Source organism: Dermacentor andersoni, chromosome 10 (assembly GCF_023375885.2).
Source record: "Dermacentor andersoni chromosome 10, qqDerAnde1_hic_scaffold, whole genome shotgun sequence".
NCBI lineage: Eukaryota > Metazoa > Arthropoda > Arachnida > Ixodida > Ixodidae > Dermacentor > Dermacentor andersoni.
In genome coordinates, this window is record NC_092823.1 from 59,741,491 (window position 1) to 59,759,586 (window position 18,096).

The 18,096-nt window shown below is 46.1% G+C and overlaps 1 long non-coding RNA gene and 1 other non-coding gene across 2 annotated transcripts in view; one reads left to right on the plus strand and one right to left on the minus strand.

Annotated features, from left to right (window-relative positions):
* The window catches only part of LOC140213636 (uncharacterized), a 40,244-nt gene that overhangs the window by 15,318 nt on the left and 6,830 nt on the right, over positions 1–18,096 (minus strand). The window lies entirely within an intron of this gene.
* TRNAL-CAG (transfer RNA leucine (anticodon CAG)) lies at positions 7,440–7,523 on the plus strand. The gene has a single exon. It is a non-coding gene; the product is annotated as a tRNA-Leu (tRNA).

Here is an 18,096-nt window from a genome sequence, read left to right on the forward strand (position 1 = left end):
TGGCGCATTTTATTTTAAGAAATTCAATTAGTTCAGTAACTTCACTACGCTAGATGGAGGGCCTGCATGGCTAGGTATGCGTGGTTCGAAATGATCTTGCCATAATGGCAGACGACGCGGGACACCAGCGCCAGATCTTCTGCGACACGGGGTCCTTAACGCCGTCACGTTAAAGGAAGCCAATCGTGACTGAGAAATTTGATCCAAATTTCTCAACTCGTGTCACGTGTCCACAATGCAGATTTAAAGTCTGAGACATGTGCTGTGTTTCGTGCAACATTTAACCCTTACCACATGATGTATCATATATGGTAGACACTGAATAACTTCTAGCATAATAGAATCAAAAAGAAAAATCCTATATATTTACTCAGAATCTGTGGTCTTTCTAGCAATGAAATACATAGCATTTGAAATAACTTTTCGAGTTATTTTTTCCTTAACACAGCACGGAATTGCGTCGCACAACATGCGGTAAGTTTATAAGTAAACAGGTTATTTTCACAATTTATACACTTGAAATCAGTGCACAAGGAACATACCATGGTGTTTGTTTACGGTTTATGAGCCTACTGTGATGATTTTATAGAGGAAGACATTTGGGTGGTTGCGTGAGGCAAGCACTAATTGCTGCGCAATACCTACAACTAGCAATTAGGTCAGAAGGGCCTTGCAAGACATGAAACAAGGAACAGCACCAGGAGAAGATGGAATAACAGTCGATTTCATTAAAGATGGAGGAGACATAATGCTTGGAAAACTGGTGGCTCTCTACACGAAGTGTCTATTGGCTGCAAGGGTGCCAGAAAACTGGAAGAATGCAAACATACTAATCCACAAAAAGGGGAGACGTTAAAGAATTGAAAGATTATAGGCCCATTAGCTTATGCCCAGTGTTATATAAAATATTTACCAAGATAATTTGCAATAGAATAAGGGCAACACTGGACTTTAGCCAACTGAGGCAACAAGCTGGCTTCAGGAAGGGATACTCTACAATGGATCACATCCTTGTCATTAATCAGGTAAAAGAGAAATCCGCAGAGTACAATCAGCCTCTCTATATGGCTTTCATAGATTACGAAAAAGCATTTGATTCAGTAGAGATACCAGCAGCCACAACGGTATTACGTAACCAAGGAGTACAGAACGCTTTCGTAAATACCTTTGAAAATATCTACAGAGGTTCTACAGCTACCTTAATTCCACACACGAAAAGCATGAAGTTACCTGTAAAGAAAGGGGTCAGACAGGGAGGCACAATCTCTCCAACGCTATTCACTACGTACTTGGAAGAAGTATTCAAGCTATTAAACTGGGAAGCCTTAGGAGTAAAGATCGAGGGCGAATATCTTGGCAACCTTCGGTTTGCCATTGTTCTATTTGACATTGTTTGACATTGTTCTATTCAGCAACAATGCAGACGAGTTGCAACAAATGATTTGAGGACCTTAGGCTTACAGAATGAGTACCTAGAGAAGGAAAATGCAATCGAGGACGATAAAAGACTAGGTGGAGCAATGAAATTAGGAAATTCACGGGTGCTAGTTGGAATCAGTTGAGCGCAGGACAGGGGTAATTGGAGATCGCATGGAGAGGCCGTCGACCTGCAGTAGTGGACATAAAACAGGCTGATGATGATGATGCAGTTTTGATTGTTTTCACGATAGCAGAGACTTGCTTTCTCGCAAAAGAACAAATTTGGTAGCAAAATATATTTCTACAGGTTATACTGTTCCTTAGCATCATTATTAGTGATGAATAGGTCAGAAAATGAAAATTCGGGTACTGTTTATAGGCAGTGCTCGAAGTTTTTCAACAATTCCAATGCTTTTGCAGGTTTTCTGCGATTCAAACGTCTTTCTGCATAGTCATAAAATGTACCCACGACTGCATAGTATATCAAATATGATATGCTACAACTTTGACTCATAAAGCCATAACTATATTTTTAGAAAACTGAGATTAGTTTAGGCATATCTGGCCTGAAGAAAGGACTGCTTCCACAAGGAAATAGAAATTCGTGCAGCAAGGGCTTAACATGCAAGTACAGCTCCGACGTGTTATAAGATGTGGCATTTATGGCATTTAGAAGGAAGCTTTATCTCAAGGACCCCTCTCTAAACACGTGGGAAAGGAGAAATCATTTTTCTTCGCAGCCACTGTACCAAAATTGATGAGGTTTGTTGTATTTAAAAGGAAAAATTAACATCTAGTGACTGTTAGAAGCAGATTTTTTATTTAGTTCGCCAAACCTGTAAGAAAAATTTTTGAAAATAAAAAATTTGCAGAAAACGAAACTATGAAGTTTACAACTCGTAACTAGTCAGTGAAAAATGACATCACAATGTTGTAAACTGCACCTAGTAGTGCAGCTAAGTGAACAAATTTGATAGGTTATAAATAACTCTCAAATACATCATTAATATGCGAGTATGATTTTGCAAAACCCTCCGCAATATTTGAACAAGTTTACATATAATATGGAAATTAACATATGCATTACTTTTGCATGCTTTACATTTAATGGGTGCAGTTTAGAGAACTGTGATATCCGTTTTTGGTGGAGAGTTAGGGGTTTGTAAATTTCATGCTTCCATTTATTTCTTTTTACTGATTTTTGGCAATTTCTGTAGAAACGTAATGGAAAACCTAAATCAAAGTTCGACATTAAAATTCTGCTTGCTACAGTTACCAGAAATAAACTTTCTCACTTAAGTGCAACAATTTAATTCAAATTGATCCAGAGGTTGCCTCAAAAGCATTTCAGTAGACACCTCATTTCTGCCTCAAAATATATTTTGGGTCGTACAAGTACTACAAGGGGAGTTAATGGTAGTTATTTCTCCAATGTGCGGCTTTCCCTTCCCGTTTTGTCTCTACTCGCTAGCGCAAGCTAGACAGGGTTGATGGCAAGAGACAAGTAAGATGAAAGGTGGGGAAAGCACTGGCAAAGAGCTGTTTTGTTCTTTTCTTTACGACTAACACCCTACTACAATCCTTCCGGTTCAGGCGTGTGGGGCGCTGTGTCGTAGTGAGATGGGTGCTCGGTTGCCCAGGGCTGCATCACTTACAGCGACCAATCGGCGCACCCCATTGTCTAATCGTTTCGCCAACGAGAAGGCTCCTCATAGCACCCTGCGGCCGCCGCGGTGTGCATGCTGCCCAGCACGCCAGCGCAATTCCGAGGCCATGCTTGGCAGACGCAGCTACGCGCAACTGCCGTTTGTGTAGACCGGTATTGCAATGATGTATTACGGTTTTTTTGGTCTTTTTGAGATCGCGGACATGTGCATCTTTCATCTATTTAACTCAAAATTAGCAATTATAACATTACCAAGAATGTACTTGTGGTCACGAAAGTAGCCAATAACTATTGGTGGGCTTAGCTTGGCTGCTTGCGACGCAGCTGCATGACGACGCTGCCAAGGAGAGTGCAGTTTCTTTTTTTTTTTTCGTGAAACTAAATTCCCCGCAGCATGCTGTGCAACCTTTGGCTCGGATGTTTCGCAGGAGCCTTGCCTGCAGGACGGCAATATTTGTCCAAAAAGTGTTTCAAGGCCCTTCAAGAAAGCGCTTCAACATAGATTCCAATACCATGTGTTGGACCTGCACAACTTCTTTGAAGTTTTGCGAGTGGCTCTTTTAATTATATGTGCTATTGCAATACAGAGCTGCAGACATTTCAGTCACTCATTACAATGGCACCAATGTTCGTGATGTTATGTACTTGGTTTTGTCCCTACATTAATTCATCGTACAACATGCAAAAAGAAAAACCTAACAAAGAAACAAAGCAGTCAGGCAGACAGGACAACACACAGCACCAACTTCCATGGTTGTACTCGGCAAAGCGTGCTAAATGGTTATTATTGCCACCACTGAAACATCGTGAACAATTGACAGTTGCACCAAAGATTGCATGCTCACGAGATGTCTGTGTAAGCGCCCCTTTTGATTGCTCCATAGGAGGAGTTCCTAGGCATGGATGTAGGTAGCCCTTTCTTGGAATTCGGTGTGCAGCTGTTTATTGAACACGATGATTCACTGGTGGCAATAATAGGTTCTTGTATGTACCACATGTCTTCTTTCTTTCCAGACCATACAGAATGTTTTCATAATTGCCTCTGGCAAATAGCACAATTAGGTTACTTGAAATAAACTGCTTGAAGAGGCAGACGATACTTGCATGGAGGAGTCGAAATGCCACACCTCGGTGTACACCTTGGCACCCATTCTCTCTCACAGCACCAGTCATTTGTTCTCTGCATTACAAGCCTTAGCATACTCTACTTCATCTTGACTTTGAATGTCAGCTGACCATGTTCATTCTCATATCCATGCTTCGATCCTCCTGCCTCATAATGGTGTGCCCATCACTTTCAATTCCATTACTCATTGCTCAATATCCTTCACTTCTTAAACTAGCTTTTAATCTATAAAGCTCAGCCCCATGCTCATGGTTGAAGAACTTGAAGAACAGTTGCAGGAGCGTGTTCTCACAGTAACAAAACTCAAAGAAGTGACATACAAGAGTTTGTCACGCATTATCTAACTCCGTGTTGTTATAGTGAACCACAGAGCGGTTCTGCATAGCCTCCGAGATCAATTTGAAAAGTTGGACGTGTCCCATTTGTAGCCAAAGAGAAAACTAAGCGAGGTGCCGTGTGTGCAGGTTGATTTATTATTAATCTTGGTTGACGGTGCAACAATAAGGCTTTAGTCAAAGTCTCCAGTGACCTGCTCACACTTGCTGCTGCCAGGCGACGCACACTAAAGTTCGTTTCAACAACAGTGTCCCCGGCAGTTTGTTCAACTTGGATAGCAAAGCGTGCGCTACCGGCGTCTCCCGAAAAACGTGCACACACAGTCTCGCCACCAAGCAGCATTTCGCAGGACCCAGAGAGGTCGTGTGGGCAGTAGGGTTTCCAAAGCCCGCAGGTACTTGTAACACAGGGGCCATCGACGCCAGAGCCTAGAAAAAACACGAAGTTTTCCTCTGCACAACTAATAAGCAAACATTCTTGGCAGTTCTGATTCAGACCACACACGTTCAGTTTCCCATGGAGAACATGGTGCATGTCTTCAGAAATCTTCGTACTTGAGATCCAGACCAACAGGCTTGTCAAATGCGTGCACACGTATTGTTGTATACGAATGTGACACTTTCTGCACCTCCAGCAAGGTCCTCTTACAAACTAAGGCCTTTTGCCTATGCGTGGAACAAAGGTGACATTGCTGGCAGTTTCAGCGTTTACCGCAAGATACAAGCTTCTATTTCCTTCAAGATATAGGAAACAAAAAGGACGAGACTCACTGGCTCTTAGAAATTGTGAACTTGCTGCATGCTCATTTTCATGGGAGTGCTGAACAACACAGATACTTTCAGAGCAGGAGGCATAGTTTATACTAATGGACCGTCGAACCACTTGGCAAGATATCCTCCAATGCAGAGGTCGCACGAGTACCAGTGAAGAGTTTTAACCCAGACAGATCTATATTGGTACCATTGCAATAGAATACCAGGATGGAGTTGCAGCAAATTGCATTACTGGTGGTGACAGTGGATTCAAACAAACTGTGCTAGTCTCATTTTTTTTTTATGTGTGTGTGTGTAGCTGTGGCCTCTGTCGGCGTAATAGTTCCTGCAGCAGCGTAGAACATCCTAAACCTACACTTTTTCACACCAACAAGAGTCGTGCAACTAAACAACATAACATGCGGCACATTCATGTGTAATGTGACTTCACAAGATGTTGCCACCTGTGGAAAACAATCAACTTGCAACTCCATCGCAGTATCCTGGCAAAACAGTAACATTAGTCCACGTACGTCCAAAGATGACCCTCCATTCTGGACACGCTTTAGAGAAAGTGCCCCTCCCTTAAGCATTCTCAACTTTCTGTGCAAGTTAAACCCACTAGAAAACCGTGGCACTCAAGCAAAACATGACAGGGCATCAGGAATCGTGCAGCCTCCTTACATAAACTGAGAACGGAGATTGATTTTGCCAAGTTTGCTAAGCTGCCCCGCGAGAAGGCGGCACTTGTATAACCATAGTACCAGGGCTGTGTCGTCTTCAGAATGCGAGACTTCCGCTGTAATGCTTTTTTTTTTTCTTCTTTTGTTACAATTAGCCACTGCAAAAGATGCACGCACGCTAACAAGGCGCCTGATAATGAAGACGCATCTTTATATCAAGCTGACTGATGCTGTTTTCCAGCAGGCTGGCGAAGGTATGAACCACAACGCAAGCTTCGACGTAAACGCAGGTCGGAAGTCTTCTGCCGGTGTTCGGCGTCGCACCCACCTAGACCGTGCTACATGTCGCGTTCTGCACACATCGCCAATTCCAGCCGCTGGCCGCGCTCGCGCACACACCAACACACACACGCACCGCTTTCGAGAGACTACCTCTCGTGTCGGATGACCATCCCAGGCAGTATCATGATGGTCGTCGTCTCCGGGGTGGCCGTGGCACGAGACGTCGACACCGCTTCGTTCGCGGCGGCCGCCGCTGCGTCTTCTTCCTCGACCTCTTCCACGCCCTTGACGGAGTGTACGTTGTAGTAGTAGTAGGGCTCCGCGGTCCGGCGTCGGCGTCGCTTCCGCGTCGGCGGTTCCAGGGCCAACGCGGTACTCTTGTCGGGAAAGATGGAAGGCACGGCGGTGGTCACGAGAACGCGGCGCTTCATGCCGACCTTGAAGTCGGTCGGCTTGAAGTGCAGCGAACACACGACGGACCGGGCGTTACTTAGAAGTCGCGCCCTCTCATCGGCGTCGCCGCCAGCGATCGCGTCCACCCAGGCGTCTCGACAGCGGTCGTCCGACGGCACTTCGTGGAAGGAGACCGCGTTGCCGCAGCGGCGTTCCGTCGAAGGGCAGCACGGCACGCAGCATCCCTTCGGCATGTTTAGAGAACTGCGGTCCGCGTGGGTTTGCGCCAAGGGTTTTGCAGGACACCAACGTCGTTGAAACGCTGCTTGCAGTCTAGTAGCTGAGGGCCGGCACCACTATTCCATGGCCTGTTGCGGTAACGCAAGCGAATTTCGTGGAAAGCATTGTCTGTCCAGAGGCAAAAGTGCGGGGTCGTTAATGCGCTGCTGGCAAATTATTTAGATGAGGGTTGAAATCAGAGGAATCCTTGGTAACCCGTTCGTTAAATGTGGTAGCGCGAGCTTCTCAGATTCTGTTCACATGCACCATATTTGTTTTGCCATCCCGACTATACTACGAGAGGCCGCCACAATCGATATTTGGGTGCTGCAGTGTGCGCCACGGAGCAATAAGAATTGCTGTTATTTTATTTCTGCATAGATCGCGTAGCACATAACCACAACTGAAAACGATTACTTCTAAAAACACCATAAAGCCACAAATGTACTGAACTGAGTAACTTTTCCTCAACTGTAAGCTCTGTGTAAGCTAGTAGCTGTGTTGTCAGGATGGCCGAGCGGTCCAAGGCGCTGCGTTCAGGTCGCAGTCCGGTCTTCCGGGCGTGGGTTCGAATCCCACTTCTGACACATACATTTTGCTTTATATGAACACGGCTTTTTTTTTTTTTTTTATATATACTTCACGTTGCGTCGCAAGATGACAAATCAGCCACACATCCATAACATATCCGTCCCGTCCACAGCCGCCCCAGCTCCCTTCGGGTTTGCTAGCATTCCTTGCTTTTTTTTTTATTCCCCAAGCCCCCCACAGGAAGGGTCGGGGCGGGGTGGGGTACTGGGAGGAGACTGCCCACGCGGCGCGCCGTCGCCACAAGATGGCCGACGCGACCAGCCGCTTCGAGATCTGCCGCATGAGCACAGCGCCCATGGAGGCTGCGCGCCATCCTCTCCGCGCTAACCCTAACCTCGCTACGAAAGCGGCGCCGGCTTCAAAGGCACTTATCATTGCGAGACTTGCTGCGGTTAGATCGCCCAGGAATTGGAGTGTCAAACCTCATCGCCGCTATCGACTAGCCAGCGCAGCGCACCCGAAATCACTTTCCCCCCATTTTTCTTCTTTTCTTTTCTTTCCGTCGCTTTGCCTTCCCACCCGCGCGACCTGCAACATGTGACGTCAGCACAAAAAGGCGGGTCACGTGGCCATGACGTCACAACTTGATCGATACGCGCGGGCGCCGTTGTCATGGGAACGGCGGAGCAGCCCCGGATGGGAGGCTAGGCGCCGCCGCGACGACGAGCCTTTCGCGAGGCTACATCCGGGCACTGCGTCGTCTGCTACGCACAAGATGGCTGCTCGGCACAAATAAATCGCGTTTTCTCGTGAGTCTATCGCGTACTCGCGATTGAAACTGAAAATTAGTTGGTTTATTGCCGGAGAAAATTACGAAGACCGTTATCCCGAGTGCAAGAAATGTGCCACGTGATCCTTGGGATACAAGCAAACATACAAAAAACAACGCCGCCGACATCGTGGACGAAGGGCGGAACGCCATATTGGAATGGCCGCCGATGAGGATCGGAGCTTGCGTCGTATAATTAGCGTCGGCACCAAAGAAAACGTCAAACCCTTCGCGAATGTAGCTTAGTCGGATCCAGACACACAACTGCCGACTTCGGAGCCGTTTTAAAACTGGCCGCACACGAAGCTCCGCTGGATAAGAAGCCATTGGCTGGACGCGAATGCGGTGAAGTTGCACGTTTTTTTCTCACGAGTATTGATTTGTTATGCAATAAGCGCGCCTTGTTGTCTGAAAGACGTTTGCTCGCAGCTCCCGCCGGGCCAGGTTGCCGTTATGAACCGCTGAGCAACGCTTACGTGTACTACCTAGGGAACGCACAGGAAATGATTGGCAAGCTGAAGGGTAGTTGATAGATTACTCTTTTTATCGTAGACGTAAATCTGTGACGAAATCAATGATAGTATATCGTGTGACGACTACTTGTTTGAGTTAAGAACGGGTTCTTGCGCTGCTCAGAAGCCGGGTAATTTGGCTGCAAGCATTTTAGAGCGCGCAACGTTTATTTGACTTTTGTTTATTTATACATTCATTTCCTCCCTGCAGACATTAAAAACGCGTTCATCGGCTAACGAGTATTTTCTTTTCTCGGAAGTTTTCGCTTGTGAATTCGCTTTTAAGATTCTTTAATATGCACATATATGTATGATAAACGTGAGACACAAATACGTCATCTGATAGTCAACGCGGTTCCTCCGAACGCAGGAAGGAAGAAAAGCTAATTATAGAAAAAACGAAAGAAACCATTTGAGGATCTACAGTATCTCTAAATGTGCATACATATATACCTTGATGGTAACGAAAGGTTACGAACTGCAGCTTCGGCCTGCGTAATGCAGTGCCGATAAGTGATAACTCTCTAGAAAGGCACGGCTTCAAAACCTTTCGTGAACAAGAGCGCCGAATCTGCAGAACATAGGGCAGGCGTTCCTGCTCTTGCATCACGACGTCAGTGCCAGTTGTGACCTCGCTATTCTAACGCATACCCACATTTCTTTTTTTTTTCCTAGCTTACAGAACAGCTTGAGTGATCGCCTTATTAGGTAATATTTCCCTTACCAACACAGCTGGCGAGCACTGCCACGTGCGGGCGACCCATTAGGGGCCTGCGGTCCAAGCATGTGCGATTATTCAGCCTTGTCACTTTAAGAATGCTTGTTGTTTTCTCGTCTTGTGAGTAAGGTCATATTTTGCCGCCAAAAAAAGACACATTGACGAACACGTGCGTGCGTATGTGTGCGTTTAGCGACAGACATATTATGCCCTTCAGCAAATGCCAACTGTATGTCAAGGAAACGTCTTTATGAATCTTATTTCTCGCTAGAGCAATAGTATAATCATGCACATGTTCAAGCTCGTTAACCTTTCCACACCGTTTATGTATTTTAATATAATTTTCTTCTTTTTTTTTCAGGGGAATTATTTGCCGCGAGGAACTCGCCTGCGGTACCGACGCCGGCGGCTCCAGCGGATATTGTGCAGCAAGGATTGAACGGCGTATCAAATTGCTAGTATTGTTTACATAACGTGTGCGTGTTCGGGGAAAGAAAAAAAAATAGAAGTCTTGCACGGGAGGCAATACCGAAGAGGCAACCGCAAGCTCCGTATTTCCGGCGTATTTTAGGCGTCGTCTGTCGTCATTCACTCGACCTAGCTGGCGCATTAACCAGCGTTCCAACGCCAGCCGTAACGCTTTTCATATCGTTACTGCCTGAACGTTTTGAAAACCCTACGGTATACTATGTATTTCGCGTATAAGAATACACTCTAAGAAAAGTTTACACCCTTTGGGGTGTATATTTGCCACAACAACAATTGTCATCTGTCTTGCCCGCATTTTCTTTCTTGAAAACGCTGCGCTCGTTACTTTCCTGTCGGGAATGCTATGTCATACTGATAACGCGCATGCCGTTCGTTATTGGAAAGTACCGGGCTCGCCGCGTTAAAGAAAGGAAATGCGGACGAGAAAGATGACAATTATCGCTGTGTGCATGTCAAATATACACCCCAAAGGGTGCAACTGTTTTTAGAGTGTAGGGAGCTTTAGAACACCGTAGGTGCCGGAGACGTGGACGGCGGCAGCAGCAGTACTGGTGATGACATCTGGCGGTTTGTTCGACACACAAATCGTCAGCAAAATACATATTTTTTTCAATGCTGTTCTCGGCAAAGGAAAATAATAAAGCTTCCCTGTATACATACGTGATTACGCTTTCTGCCGAAGCCGTTAAGCAAGCAGCAACTGAGCAAGACACAGCCCGTCATCGCAATAATATTTATGCACGTTCCGTCTAAACTCAGCGTCAGGAGATGGAGCCACCAGTGTTGCTGACTACGCCTACGTCTCCGCTATTCCGACAAGCTTAAAACTCACGAATCGCGCAGCGTGGAACAGACGCAATGAGGATACGCGACGCATCGCCGAAAATACAGGGCAAATGTGCTGCTTTTGATTGCTTTGGGTGTCTTTAGGCTTAGAATTTCTGTTATGACTTTAGGTATCTATCCCAGCGCACTCACAGGCAGCAGCTTTCTTTAAGCACAGAAGAAAGGTGTAATCACGTTGCGCCAGAAATTGGCACGCCCAATAAATTTAGCTCTCTAGCTCGTGTTATAACGTAAATAGGCAATGAAATAGAGTCGCTGTGCGCTGAGAACTAAACCCGCCTATCGATTAGCGGAATAATCCTGATACCAGAAACCACCGTTGTATCTCAATAACTTCCCAAATACGAAAAAGATGTCGAAATTCGTGACTTCACAGTGACGTAGCGGCGCTGGGATTTGAGCGCGAAATTCAAAACACCAAACGTTGACCTCCATCCTCTATAGTGATGAACCTGTTGCCGAGAACTTAAGTGGAGTACTGACGAAATACGTTATCACGTCTAAACATTATGTGTCCCCCCGAAGGGACACCGAACAACAACGCCGAACCAACTAATAAAACAGTATTCAAAAATTCGCATTTATATTCATTTGCGTTTAAGTCCGACCTGTTAATGGAGATAAAAATGAAGCCGAAGTTTTCCTTCTAAGTTTGCACTGAAGCCACAGCACCGGTACGTCACTGTGACGTATCGCGTGTCGAAGTGCTTTTTTTTTCCCCTCCTGAATTTAGATCGTTCGAGCGCCGATGAAGTTTTCAAAACAGCAGGGTACTTTGGAAGTGTCCATCAGATAAACACCAGATGTTTTACGCGTGTATTTCATTAGAGAAAGAAAACGAGAAGAATAGTCATTGCTTGAATACCGCAACATATTTGTTTGTTTCGACACCAAGTCGCCCGACACGTGTAGCGCGTAGTAAGCACGCTGCTCCTTGTGTGAATTGTAATCTTTGTATGTTATTAGCTCGGTGTTCATAGATACTGGTCTGCTCCTGACATTGTACGTGATGCACTCCCGGATGATGCTAGTTCTCCGGCGAAAAAAGAATGCTTACGCGTTACAGAATTCTCTTATTTCGATCTAGGCGAGCGTACAGAGTCGCTGTATCACGCTGCACGTAGAAGCGCTACCGCATATGCATGAAAAAAAAAACAAAAAAACGCAGACGATAAAAATAATTTCGTTATAGGCGTTATATGTGACACGTAATTTGTTTACGACATTCTGTATACTTTCCCATTCCGATACTTTTATTAACCCGACTATATTCAACTCGTATTTCGTTTAATTAAAGTGTATCTGTAGTGTCCTGAATTCGTCCTGTCCGAGCATCGTCAATACACCAGAGTGGTTATTGCCACCTCACGCGAAGGCTTCTCGCTGCGTTACACGACACTATACATGGCATGTGTGTGAGATGTGCGCGCTTGAGTGAGCTAGCCCCTACATGCATAGAGTTGTGGTTACTAAAAGCAACACATCGAACAACTCTTGCATAACGGAGTAAATCGCACCGGCCATCGTCGTCTACAGGCTAGCCAGTATGGAAAAGGTAAGTCCTCGTCTCGTTCAACGCACGCGTGGAAAGCCTGTGCAGAAACCGCGAGGTATTGTAATTATTATTAAAGCAAAGTTTTTAAAGTTAAGCTTCTATATGCTGGCCTGCGCCTGTGATGTAACGCTAAAAAAAACAGCTGCCCTCGGAGCTGCACACGCGTACGGATTCCTATAAAAAAAACAATAGACCCGTGTAACGGAGAATCCTGCTGCGCCGTCGCGGTACTGACGTCATTCCATCCGCCAATAGGAGTCGTGCGTCTAGGTAACGTGAGAGGAACGTGTTTTTCTCGCGTCAGAACACTATCGGAGCTGCGATGGGTCGGTCGTGCCGTTCGGCCGAAGAACAGGCGGTGTTTGATGAATGCCACCGGGAACTCGCTCGAGAAGGGGCTCGTCGTAGACGTGCCAATCTCGCCGTGAGGGAGAGCGAAGCCGAGGCGTTACGGCAACGAAGAGCCGCGGATCCTGTGCTTAGCAGTAGTGGAAGGGCGGTCAATTTTTTTATAAGTATGCTGTATGTATTACCTCTGCCATTCGCACAAGGTAAATTATATGCTGTTCAGCCGCCAAAAGCTTATCATGCCGGATCCGTCTCCTTGACCGAGTTATCCCTGATAATTTTAGGAAATTCCAGCGGGCAAGCACAATTCATGCAACGTTTCGTCAAAGCACGTGCCTTTTATTCTAAATCTTCTATTAAAAAGTGCAACACAGAAAATGATTCAGTCTTCATTGGCGCCGCTCTTTACGGGCAGCGTAGGGGTGCCGCACGCAGTCATTACGGCACCTACGTACACGGCGTGTTAAAGCCTTTAAGGGTGCCAGAAAATTTCGCGCACACGCTTGTGCCGTGCACATTAGTATCCGCTAATAGAACACTGTCCGAAGAGTTAGAAGCGCAACGCTATAAATCTTGACACCGATTTTCAACACCGTCAGGTCTTAATTTTTTTTTGTCGGCTCTCACTCTCCCACAAAATGGCCGAAGGAAAAAAAAAAGAGACCAGGTCGGGAAGCGCGGTCGGGAACATGACGTCATGCTTGCGTTATGCGGAAGGCGTCTCTTCGTGTGCTTTTATTTTTCGCTTGCACAATCAACTTACCCCTCCAATTTCGCCGGTTTCATTCCCCGTTACTTCGTACGGTTGTGGACAACAATAAAGTCTAACCCCTCGTATTCTCGCTCTCTACCGATACAAGATATTTAGGAGATGTCGACGCCTCTAGATCGCGCCGCGACTAATTTTTTTAAACGTAGAATTACGTTCATTGTACATCCATGTAAGCAGTATATATATATATATATATATATATATATATATATATATATATATATATATACACTCCACACGAGTGAGAATATCACAACGTACTACATTGAGTGAGAGGGGAAGAATCTTTTTGTGTTTTCAAACAACCCCGAGTGGAAAAGCCACCACGCCTATTATAATTCTGATGCAAGGAAGGACTTTAGCACCATGATTTTCATAATCAATACTTTCGCGCCATGATTAGCGGTAAGTGAGCGCTTTAGAGATTCGATTCACATCCCAGCGGGTTTACAGGAAAGGAAGTTTTGAACCATTAGTGTAAAGGCATTGTACGAGGATCGCTGTGAACCATAATGTATGCGGCTGACGCAGCGGTTCGATAGCCTTTGCGACGACCGCGGACCTTTCGAGCTGTGAAAATGACTATAGTAGGATACGACGTAAAAAAACAGCAATTGGCAACCAAGGCATACGGACCGCGCGGAGTTGTTACTCCGCCAGCCAATTGCAGAAGCAAACAAAATCGTCGTAATGCGGCCATTTCAAAATGGTGTCGTACTTGATAGCTCCGGAGCGTCTGCTGTTCTTGAAGAGTCTATTCATCAGCGGAAGCGATGAGATGTGCAACAGACATGGATAAAGTGTATGGAGTCTGAGCATTTCACTCTTCAAAAGTCCGCGGTGCAGTTAACTTCACTGCAGACCCAGTTTTACTCGTGAAACTTCACTGCCAAATGAAGTGAAACATGACAATAAACAGTTGTAGCAATCCAAGCATGCGTTTTATTTCAGTTCAATAAAGAATTAGGCTTTCACTGTTTCACTACAATAGACGAGGGAAAGCGTAGAAAATTACGAGCTTATAATTTTACTTTTGTGGTTTCCACCTTATTTAGGTAACAGGGAAATGTTGAGGTACGAGCTATTTGCAGCTTCGCGGCGGAACAGTGGCTGGCGTTTATGAGGGCATGGGCGGGGCTTCACTGCAGACTGGAGTTGTATCCGACTATAACACAAAGATTGGGGGTTTCCAGCTTCTCTCAAGTACATCCACCTGGTAATGATACGACGTGCTGATAAGATGCGCCTGACCGAACTTCGTGGGATTTATATACGCAGTGTACATGTAAAATGTGCCATCAGAAAGCAAAATTCGATCATATCGGCAGGTAATTTTTTTATCAATAGTCCTGTTACACCCGGCTACAAAAACACTTGTACGGAAGACTGTAGTGACTGTTCGAAAACTAGTGTACCAATCATGGTAGTAATAGGCGCCGCAGTATAAACGGACTTTTGCTGTGCAAGATCGACAAATGACATAAAGTTAATTATACCAAAGATACGAGTCTTGTCTTCGTACGAACTACCTGCTTCCTGCCTGCTTGTACCGTGACCCGGATGTAGCGAGGCCGTACGGGTCTGCGTAGCTCTGCTCATTCTGTGCAGACGAGAAATGAACACTGCCGTATCGAAAGCGGGACGCTGCGTATTTGTAGGTGCGAGTCAAGTTTGTTTTCAGAAAGCCATTTTTCGAGGGTTTGTGAGCCATACCGTCAGGAAGTTCTACAGCGAAGCTGTTTACGGTTAGCCGACTCAACCATCCGTCTGTCGTCTGTGCGCCGAAAACTCCGGCGCAACCCCAGGCGCGTGCGCTAAAGAGGCTCGCGATTGGCTGAGCCAGTAGTGACGTCGTTGCTCTCCGTCGCAGCAGGGCGCGCGCGCAGCAGTTTCTCTCCGGCTCCGAAATGGGTAGGCCACGCGTCATACGTACCCCTTGGGAACAGGCAGCCTTCGAACAGCAACGCCCCGAGCAAGTCCGGGAACGAGCTCTTCTACGTCGTGCCGATGCTGCAGCCCGGACACAAGAACAGGCTCGTGCATCCGAGCGCACGCAGCAACTGCGTACCGAGGATCCGGTAGCCTACCAAGCCGTCGTTTAATGAACTTTCGGGATTAACCCAGTGATAAACAACGGGGCCGCACGTTTGAGCTTCGCTGTTTAATCAGCTGTGCGGAGTGCTTGGGCGTTGATTATTTTATCTGGCGCGCGAAACGGGCCAGGTCAGATACACCGGCAGAACATTGCGCGGTCCACGAGTTGTTGATCAACACTTGTACAAAGTTTTATGTCGCTAAAGCAATTGAGGTAGTAATGCACCAAGCACACGGAAAGATTTTGTGGTTGCATATAAATCTCTCAAATTTGTTTTTTACATGTGCATTTACTCATATGCTAGTCTTTGTTCTGCGCCGTTTACGTATCCATTACAGCAATAAAACAATTAGCCCAGCTGGCCATACTGAAATAAAAATAAGCTTTAATTTATCGCAGAGGCCAGCTGTAGTGGGGTATTTCAGGATGAGATCGCAAGGATTCCTTAGGGTGTCCCCGAGGATAAAGAACTATGCACAAAGTATCAAAGGCAGAAAGATTTTAGCTTCGGAGGTTTCAGTGATTCCGTATGTGCACGGCCTTTCACGCAGACCTAAAAAGGTGGCTGGGAGTTACGAAGTGGTGTTTTCGGCTAAAAACAAGATAGGTAGTGTGTGTTCTAGGGTAAAAAGGCAAGTTCGAAAGTAAGGATGATGGAAATAAACAATGCAGTATTAAGCATCCGAGTAAGAACCAATTTGTCGATTGCGCGAAGAACGTTGTGTATCAGATTCCTATGACGTGTGGTCATGTGTACGTAGGGCAGACTGCGAGATGCATTAACACGTGAATAAGGGGACACTTGTCTAGTCTGAAAGGTCGCCCTAGTACGCGTTTGGCAATGCATTGTCAAGAACATGCTTACCTTGTCTTATAAACACCGACATATTGTTTAAGCATAGAAAACAAACCGCGAGAGAAATTGTGGAAGCTCACTGGATTGCAAAACTAAAGGGAAAATGCATCAGTCATCCTTTTCTTTCATTGTTAAAGAGAATTCGCTCCTGTCATATCTTTAACGCATTAGAGAGTTTCAAATAGGGGCCCCAAACGTTTTGGGACCTCAAAGAAATAGCGTTGAAGCCACTGCGCATGCATGAGACGCAAACTGCGTTTGGGTTTTGCATTGGGGACCCTATTTCACCGATTTAGCGGGAGCCCAAATAGCGGCCCCAAGAGCTTTGCGTCAGCGAACATGGCAGCACCCATCGAAGCGACGGCTCTGACCATAGAGTTTCTCACTATAACACCTAGAGGGTAATCTGGCGCCACCGTCTATGGGAGTTTCTTAAGGGGGCACCGTGCCGTCATGGGAATGACAGTACCTATAGTATGAATACGTTCGATTCGCCTGCACCACTTGAACCAGTTCACGAGGTGCTGCACCCTGCCATTCGTTTCAGCGGTGCAGCAATGGCGCCCGCAGAACCACGACGTTCGTTTCAAAAGGTGCAGGAAAGGTGCAGGCCTGGTTCATGATTTTACTGCACCCGCTCCAATGTCGGTGCCGACTTGGTGCAGGCATACATGTGCGAAGCAGCGACGCAGCAGACGACGCAGCACACGGGCGCGAGCACCGTAAAAAGCCCGCTTACACACGTGTGATGTGTCTACGCAACTGTAGTGTGTATTTACGCCCCAGAAACCGATCATACCTGCAGTTCAGGACCTCTCAAACTTACGTACTCCGTGCACATTAGTCTGACATAGCATAACATCTACACCGCGTCTGCACCTTTGCATTCGTTTCGAGTGTTTCGCTGGGCCTGCACCTCCGGAATCGAGCTGCACAGTTTTTGAACTTCTCGTGAACCGCCGTGAACTGGTTCACAGTGGTGCAGGCGAATCGAACAGACCCTATATGTGCCCGCGAGGCTCGTGTTGGCTGGTGTTGTAAGAGGCTTCGCCTAAAACGTGGATATGGCTACACAAATAACGCGTTCTCAAAGTAAAATCTTCATAAAATGTTTCCATTCACGCATATTACATCTTTACTCACCCACAATGCATGACCAAGCTAAGAAAAGCAAGAACAGACGACCAACTGTTTCAAAGCGAACGCGAACCTTGTCGTCTGTCCTCCAACTTTAGTGGCCCGCTGATACTTTTTACGTAACATATAGTCGTACACGCATTAACAAGTTCTTATAGTTAAACAAAATATGTTCTCGCGTAATAATAAAGCTAAAACAGCTTTTCACGTGCTGTTTTAGTAGAAAATGAATCATTGTGACAGACGGAACGGTACTTGCCAAGCGCATCTTCCAGGTGTCCTGTCTCTCCGAGAACGATGCCAATCCGAAGTCACAATATACCGGCATTCCCATGCATACCACAGCGCAGAAGCGCCACATTTCCCTCTAGGTAATGTAGTGAGAAACTCTATGACTCTGACCTAGCACAAAACTGGGTTCGATTCGTGGTAACGCGTGAAGGTCGCAAGCTAAGAGAAATGACTGCGATTA